The sequence below is a fragment of the Trachurus japonicus genome, chromosome 17 (assembly GCF_045865225.1).
Source record: "Trachurus japonicus isolate A0001 chromosome 17, Traja_1.0".
Taxonomy (NCBI): domain Eukaryota; kingdom Metazoa; phylum Chordata; class Actinopteri; order Carangiformes; family Carangidae; genus Trachurus; species Trachurus japonicus.
In genome coordinates, this window is record NC_140923.1 from 518666 (window position 1) to 526993 (window position 8328).

Consider the following 8328-nt stretch of genomic DNA (forward strand, 5'->3'; position numbering starts at 1 on the left):
GAGGTGTGAATGACCAGGGTAGGGGGGAAACCAGGATGGAGATGGAGATGAAGATGGATGGATGGCAGCAGGCGAACCGAGGACCCAGGTGAAGGACTCTACGAAAAAAACCAGCCTACACAACCATGCAGAAAATTACTAATTTTGTCCATAATAAAAATAATAAGTCCATTTGAATGCATTTAAATAAAGTTACTGCTTTTCAGTGTCCATTTTACTTCGTTACAACTACTTTTTTAAATGAATTTTTCAATATAACAATTTCCCATGAACTTGTAATACACATCATAGCTCAATAAACACACATGAATTCACATTTAGCACATGAAAATAATTAACCTCTGCTTTTTAGATAACGATCATGTTATTTATACAGAAATCACATAAATTTTACAGTTCACACGGTGAAAAAACATTCTTTTTAACTCAACACTCTCGTCAGCTTAGCTGCATGAACTTCTGCTACTGAGGCCTACTGGTTTAGCACCGCATTAGCCTGCACCAAGCGGCTATGAAAAAATTCACACACACAACCACAACTAGCAGCAGAATATTCACAACCAATTAACACATACTTCAACATTAACGAATCGTTCAGGCCGATTCAAAATCTGTCCCGACTGGTTTTAGAGACTATTCATGGCTAATTGTTCAGCATTTAGCACTCTGATAGCATGCTAATGGAGCATCGATGGTGACTCACCGGGACTTCTATTTGTTTACATTCGTTCACGTCGTCCAACTCGAACTCACGGCACTCCGGTGGTCTCCTCTGTCTCTCGGTCTTCAGGTTTCTGACTTCTAACTCTTAGTTTTTTATCAGTTCAAATCTTAAGTTCGTTTTCTCCTTTTTCTCTTCTCTTCCAGCTACTCACACAGCACACCAGGCATCGTCGAGAGGGACTCGCAAAGATCGGTGCAGAGGTGAGATGCTCACTCGCGTCAGCTTTTCGCTCACTGAAAACTGCGCACAAAAACTGTCACCTGACTTAAAGAGACAGTAACACATATACGGTTTTGTTCACAGGAGAAGCTATTTTCACTGGTCCCTTCTCATGGAAATAAATACTAATGAGCTGCAATATTAAAGAATGATTTAACATTAATACATATACAAATAATTAACTATAAACAACCTGGGGTTTATTAACCCGGGTTACATTCACAGATGTTAAGAAGTACGAACTACATCACTTTTCAGACGCCAGTGTCACTGGTTATGGTGAGTGTAGTTATCTTAGAGCAATCAGTGCTAGTGGAGAGGTTCATTGCTCGTTAGTGATGGGAAAAGCACGTGTTGCTCCGAGCAAGGTAACTACAATACCTCGCCTTGAGCTGTCTGCAGCAGTGGTAGCAGCAAGGACTAGTGTCATGCTCAGAAAAGAACTTGAGATAGACGGTCTGCAAGAATATTTTTGGAGAGACTCTAAGGTCGTTCTTGGATATATTAACAATGATGCCAAACGGTTTCATGTGTTTGTAGCAAACAGAATCCAAAGAATTAAGTCCACTACAGATCCTGACCAATGGCAGCATGTGAAATCTGAAGATAACCCTGCAGATCACGCTTCCAGGGGCCTGATGGCACATCAGCTCGTCAGTTCAAACTGGTTCACTGGCCCAGATTTTTTATGGGAACAGGACCTACCTGAAGGAAACATCAAGGTGGGAGAAGTCAGTGATGATGATCCAGAACTACGGAAAGCTCAGGTTCTTAACACCAAAGCAAAGGAAGGGAGGACTTTGCTAGATGGCCTGTCTAAGTTTTCTGACTGGAAAAGAGCTGTCAAAGCCATTGCTTTTCTTAAGCGCCATGTAAAGCAAAGAAAGGGTTTTAAACCTAAAACAAGTGAAACCACAAGTGTGGAGGAAAGACAAGAAGCAGAGCTTTTCATCATCAAACTGGTTCAAGAGGAAGCATTCAGCTGTGAGATCAAGATGTTAAAGCAATGCAAAGAAATGAAACCTAAAGATAAAACAAACAAGCTACACAAGCTAAATCCATTCATTGATAAATGTGATGTGCTCAGGGTTGGAGGACGTTTGACAAGATCTAGTCTTCACCCACATGTTAAGCATCCTGTCATTCTGCCCAAGACAAGTCATGTGTCTTCTTTAATAATCAAGCATTACCACCAGAAGGTGCATCATCAAGGAAGAGGCATAACTGTAAATGGAATAAGGGCCAATGGAATATGGATCATAGGTTGCAGCAGTGCAGTTGCCTCACACATCTACAAGTGCATGATGTGCAGAAAGTACAGAAGAAGTACACAAGATCCAAAGATGGCAGACTTGCCAGAGGACAGGATGGAAAGTACGCCTCCGTTTACATATTGTGGCATAGATTGCTTCAGACCATTCTATGTGAAGGAAGCAAGAAAGGACAACTACAGAGCTACAGCAGCGACGGGAGGAGGAGGCTCTTCACAGCCTCAGCTGTAGAGGAACCTGGTTGGATCAACACATGAAGTTATATAGGCAGGTTATATTGTTACAGAAGCACTAGCCGTCTCTCACAGCTCCATCCAAACCGGTGCCGACTGCGCTGCTGCGCAGTGTGAATTGTGCGCCCACGGAGCGTGTAGCAACACAAAAAGTTTTTTCCGGTTTTATATCAGATTATTATCATCATCAGATAGAGCCTTGACGTGTTTGTGCGTCTCCGATCCCTAAAACGTCTCTCTCTCCAAATATTTCTAATTGTTTGTCATGTTTAAATTACGTGTTTCAAAGGCGTCGGCGTATTTTGAACATGAGAGTGAGTAATATGGATTAAAATTGTAATTTTCAACAGTGACAAGCAGTATTTATTTGCATTCCTACATTTACACAAGCACTACACACAGTCCGGAGCAGGTGTAGATTTTGTGAGTAGCTATGAAAAAATCAGCACTACTAAAAGATTGATGAATGCGGAAATCCACGTAAATTTGCGCTGCTCAGGGTTTACACACAAATCCGTGCTGCTCACGTTTCATGAATGAGACCCAATGAGAACAGGGCACAAGGCCCGTGAGACACTTGAAGATGTTCTGTGTGGTCACGCTCAAGTTTTCAGTGAAACCCTAGGAACGCTGAAGGGGTTTGAAACCTCCCTGACATTGAAACCAGGCCAACAACCAAAGTTTTGTAAGGCACGCGTCGTCCCATACGCATTGAAACCGAAAGTGGAAGCTGAAATTGATCGATTACTCCAACAAGGAGTGATCTCTCTCTCAAAGCCAGAGCCACCCAGCCCTTTGAGCCTAAAAGCCTGGTACCATTACGTTTTTTGGTCTCAACCGATAGTTTCTACCCCCGCACACACTCTGAGGGGGGTGAATTTTTTTTTAAACTCTACCGTTTTACTGTTATTAGGTTTAAAATTCTGGCCAATCAGGGCGCGGAAACGTTGAGTGACAGGTCCGGAGACCACTGCTTCGAGGCCAGTGGGCGGGTTCTCGGCCGGCTAACGGCCGCACCGCTCCAAATATGGAAAGTAGAATCCAACATGGCGCGGTTCAAACCCCCGTAGTAGCGGCACAAAACAGACTCACCAAAACCACGTCCATTCTTTTTACAGTCTATGGTTTACACCAGCACCACCGGGATTACGGCTGCCAATCAGCGCTGAGCGACGAGTGACTGACGGCCGGAGAGTTGGGATTTCTCATCTCGAGGGACAGAGCGAAAAAACGCTCCGTCGCTGTCGCTCCGAGCCCCAGCGTTTTTTCGCCTGGGCGATTAAACGCTCAATCGCTCATTTGCATTGACTTAACATGTAAACTTGTTCGAAAAACAAAAGGTCTAGGGTGCGTTCCAATCGCCCTGTAGTTCCCTGCGCAGTGGACTACACAGGGTGTGCCGCCATGTTCAGTGTGGTTCCAAACCGCTGGGAGCAGTTTGAAGGGTACTGTGAACTGTGTAGGGAGGGAGTGAACAACGGCTCCTCACTTCACCCAGTTCACCGGATGTTGACAACCGATATTACCCATCAGCCATTGTGCTCCGGCGTAAGCTTTGTTTACATGCGTTACGTAAATTGGCAGGGCTAAAGGTTACCTGTCTAACTTTAATAACTCAGTGACTCAATAAACGGTCCATGAAAAAATATTTTTTCTGGTGGATATCTTTTACAAAAAGAAAAAACAAACGATGTCCGCACAACTGCTATAATCGAGCTCCCAAAAAATGTATTAGGACAACGTTCCGACCACTTGACTTCATCAGGTCATCTGATGTGTAGGGGGGTGGGGCACATAAATAGGGGGAGGTTACCAATAATTAATGTCACCTGTTGCCCTCCCAACTGACTTCGTTACATCAACACATGTTTACACATCCATAACAATCCATATACAGGTCACAGTTTAAAGTAGCAGGCCTGGAACAATTAAAACATCAAAAAACATCTCAGGACATCTAAAGGATATCTTAGGTCGCTTTCACACCTGAAAGTCCGGCGGTTAGCCGCTCCACCGCACCAGTCACACTGTCAGGGAAGGTTAGAGGGACCTCAACATAGCCGAGGTAAGGTACAGACTGGCCTCCAGCCCCTTCAACCTCGAGCAAATGATGGATGGGCTGAATGGGGAAGGATGCCAGGTAGTTGGAACGGAAAGTCTCTGAAATGGTGGTAACTTGAGATCCTGTATCGAGGATAGATTGACATCTTGTGTCCCCTACGGAGACTGTAGAGACACAGCGAGGGCCCACCAACCCAGGAGGTAAGGTGTTAACTCCCGTTTCTTCTTCCACATTGTGGGTCATTGCTGTGGGACTTGTCTGATTGACGTCCTCAGCTCCTGGTCGTCCCGTTGCAGGAGCCTCTACAAGTTTAAAGATGCTTCAGGGGATCCCTGTCGTGCCCAGAATCTGTTACGCTTTTCTCTGAGTTCTTCATTCTTTTTCCGTACAAGGCCAGGGTTGGGTTCATTGGTGCAATTTGCGGCAATGTGGCCGTCTTCTCCACACTTAAAGCAGAACCATGGTCTTGGTTGAGTGGGAGTTTGGGGCGTTGGAGGATTTGTGACACGGACTACTAAACTTTCACTTTGCAAGGGCGTTTCCCTCCTTGTTGAATTGTTTGGGGGCCCTTCACGTTCGAATTTGTTTCTCTCTTTGTGTAACAGCTGTGCAACTTCTTTCCGAAGTTCTGTGACTTCCCTTTCAAGTTTGGAGCTTGCATCAGGCTTTTTGGGAACTGTGACACTAGGTTCCCCATCAAATGCTGGCATGCTCAAGACTGAATGAACATGTGCTGCAGCCTTTGTGCTTCCTAGATGTTTTTTCATCCTGTCCATCTTGGCAGCCCGCCGGTCCTCTTCTGTTCTCAATAGAAGCAGTAATTCTGGGAAAGATGGGGGACTAGTTTTCCTGTGCTCAAGCTGGAGGCCAATGATCAAACTCTGGTCCCAGCATCCTCGACAAAATTGCCTGAGTAAGTACTTATCTGATTCTGCAGGCGAAACTCCCCCTCTGGAGATGGCTTTAGTAAGAAGGGTTTGGAGGCGGTTTAGATAGACAGACGGAATTCAGAATTCTGGTTTGAACCTAAGAATGTTGCAAATAGCTCTTCTCCATCCTCTACCACTCCAAATGCAGATTCAAGCTGTGTGAGGTAAGCTGCAGGTGGTGCATTTGTTCCAAGAGGCTTGACAATGTCAGCAGGCTGGGCTGAGCAGACTCTCCAAGATCCTTCTTACCTTTTGGGAGTCGGATAATGAAACATCATTGAGGAGAAGGTCCACCTGGGTGCGCCAGGCATCATAATCAACTTCGCTCCGTTTGGCTTTGGAAGTCGTCCTGAGAAGGTCCGGACTCTGCTTTGGCCGAAGCTAGATGGTGTTGCATCACTGCGAATGAAATGTTCAACGATAACCTTCTGGACTTGAGGTGGATTAATCGTGCTCGCATTCAGAAGTGGAGGACTTATGGGGGAGCTGAGGTGGGGAGTATCAGAAGCTGGATCAGCTGGGCTTGGCTCAGGACTGTCAGCTGGACCTTCATCAGTTGCTCTGCTCCCACTACTTGCTGTAGGAACAGGTTCATCTGACAACTGGAGGTGAGTATCGGGGCTCAGTGGGGGAACAGGGTTTGATGGGACGCGTTTTGTAACTCCTGCTGAAGTACATTCCAAAAACCAGCTTTACTACTCCCAGCAAGAGTGCTCAGGTCAGCTAAGCATCTTTGGGCTAACTCTCTCCCAAGCTCCTCTTGACACACCTCACGAATTGGTTCTCACATGCCAGGTAATGTTGGGATCACGGGGGCTAGGTACATGGCCAAGGTTTGCAGGATCAAGCCTTGAAATTGCCTGCTCTGAGGAATACTCTACAAGGGTTCTGGCTTTTGGCTGATCTGGCACGTCGGGAACCCTGACCATTTTCTTTACGTCCCGAATAACCTTAAAGAAGTCCGGTTATTTCTTCGTCAGTATACTGTTCATCTATGCCCATAACATAAAGGCAACTGGGTCCATGTACATCACACTGGTTGCAAAGATCCATTTTGTCATGCACTTAAAAGTTTACTGAGTTTTTATGGTCAATGATAATTTGCACGACGAATCAACTCAACTCTAAAGTCTGTGTGAGACTACTTATTTCAGACTAGCCTATTTGGGGTAGGATCTAACTTTATTTACAGCAGTCTCCTGGCTGGCTCGCCACTTTGTAACCCCTAGTACTGTACCTTTAATGTTGAGGCAGCAAAATATCACATGACAATGAGGGTTAACTTACTCTAGGTCCAATGAGGAGACTGTCTGATCGATAGCAGGCTGATTACTGGATTCAAACCTGTAACACCTACCCCAAGAACTACACATACACACAGGACTGAAGGTTTAAAGGAGTTATATTGGACTCACTGAATCTCTTTTGCAGCGATGATCTCAACAGGTAAGTGACACAAAATTAATGTACAGAATCCACAGTGTAACCATTACAATTTATGTTCACAGTTATTCAAAATGTCTCTTTGATTTTTACCCAAAATAAAATGAAATTAATAAAAAAAAGAAAAACCTCTGAGATCTCAGGTAATGTAAATTGTAAAAGTAAAGTGTCCCAAAAGTTCAAATAAACAAAAAAAATAAAATGAGTGCACTCAGTCCTACCGCCCTCTTATTAACGAGTGTTCCAGTGGGGAGTATTGCAGGGGGGGGTGAAGATGGGGATGGAGGTGTGAATGACCAGGGTAGGGGGGAAAACCAGGATGGAGATGGAGATGAAGATGGATGGATGGCAGCAGGCAACCGAGGACCCAGGTGAAGGACTCTACGAAAAAAAACCAGCCTACACAACCATGCAGAAAATTACTAATTTTGTCCATAATAAAAATAATAAGTCCATTTGAATGCATTTAAATAAAGTTACTGCTTTTCAGTGTCCATTTTACTTCGTTACAACTACTTTTTTAAATGAATTTTTCAATATAACATTTCCCCATGAACTTGTAATACACATCATAGCTCAATAAACACACATGAATTCACATTTAGCACATGAAAATAATTAACCTCTGCTTTTTAGCATAACGATCATGTTATTTATACAGAAATCACATAAATTTTACAGTTCACACGGTGAAAAAAACATTCTTTTTAACTCAACACTCTCGTCAGCTTAGCTGCATGAACTTCTGCTACTGAGGCCTACTGGTTTAGCACCGCATTAGCCTGCACCAAGCGGCTATGAAAAAATTCACACACACAACCACAACTAGCAGCAGAATATTCACAACCAATTAACACATACTTCAACATTAACGAATCGTTCAGGCCGATTCAAAATCTGTCCCGACTGGTTTTAGAGACTATTCATGGCTAATTGTTCAGCATTTAGCACTCTGATAGCATGCTAATGGAGCATCGATGGTGACTCACCGGGACTTCTATTTGTTTACATTCGTTCACGTCGTCCAACTCGAACTCACGGCACTCCGGTGGTCTCCTCTGTCTCTCGGTCTTCAGGTTTCTGACTTCTAACTCTTAGTTTTTTATCAGTTCAAATCTTAAGTTCGTTTTCTCCTTTTTCTCTTCTCTTCCAGCTACTCACACAGCACACCAGGCATCGTCGAGAGGGACTCGCAAAGATCGGTGCAGAGGTGAGATGCTCACTCGCGTCAGCTTTTCGCTCACTGAAAACTGCGCACAAAAACTGTCACCTGACTTAAAGAGACAGTAACACATATACGGTTTTGTTCAAAGGAGAAGCTATTTTCACTGGTCCCTTCTCATGGAAATAAATACTAATGAGCTGCAATATTAAAGGATGATTTAACATTAATACATATACAAATAATTAACTATAAACAACCTGGGGTTTATTAACCCGGGTTACA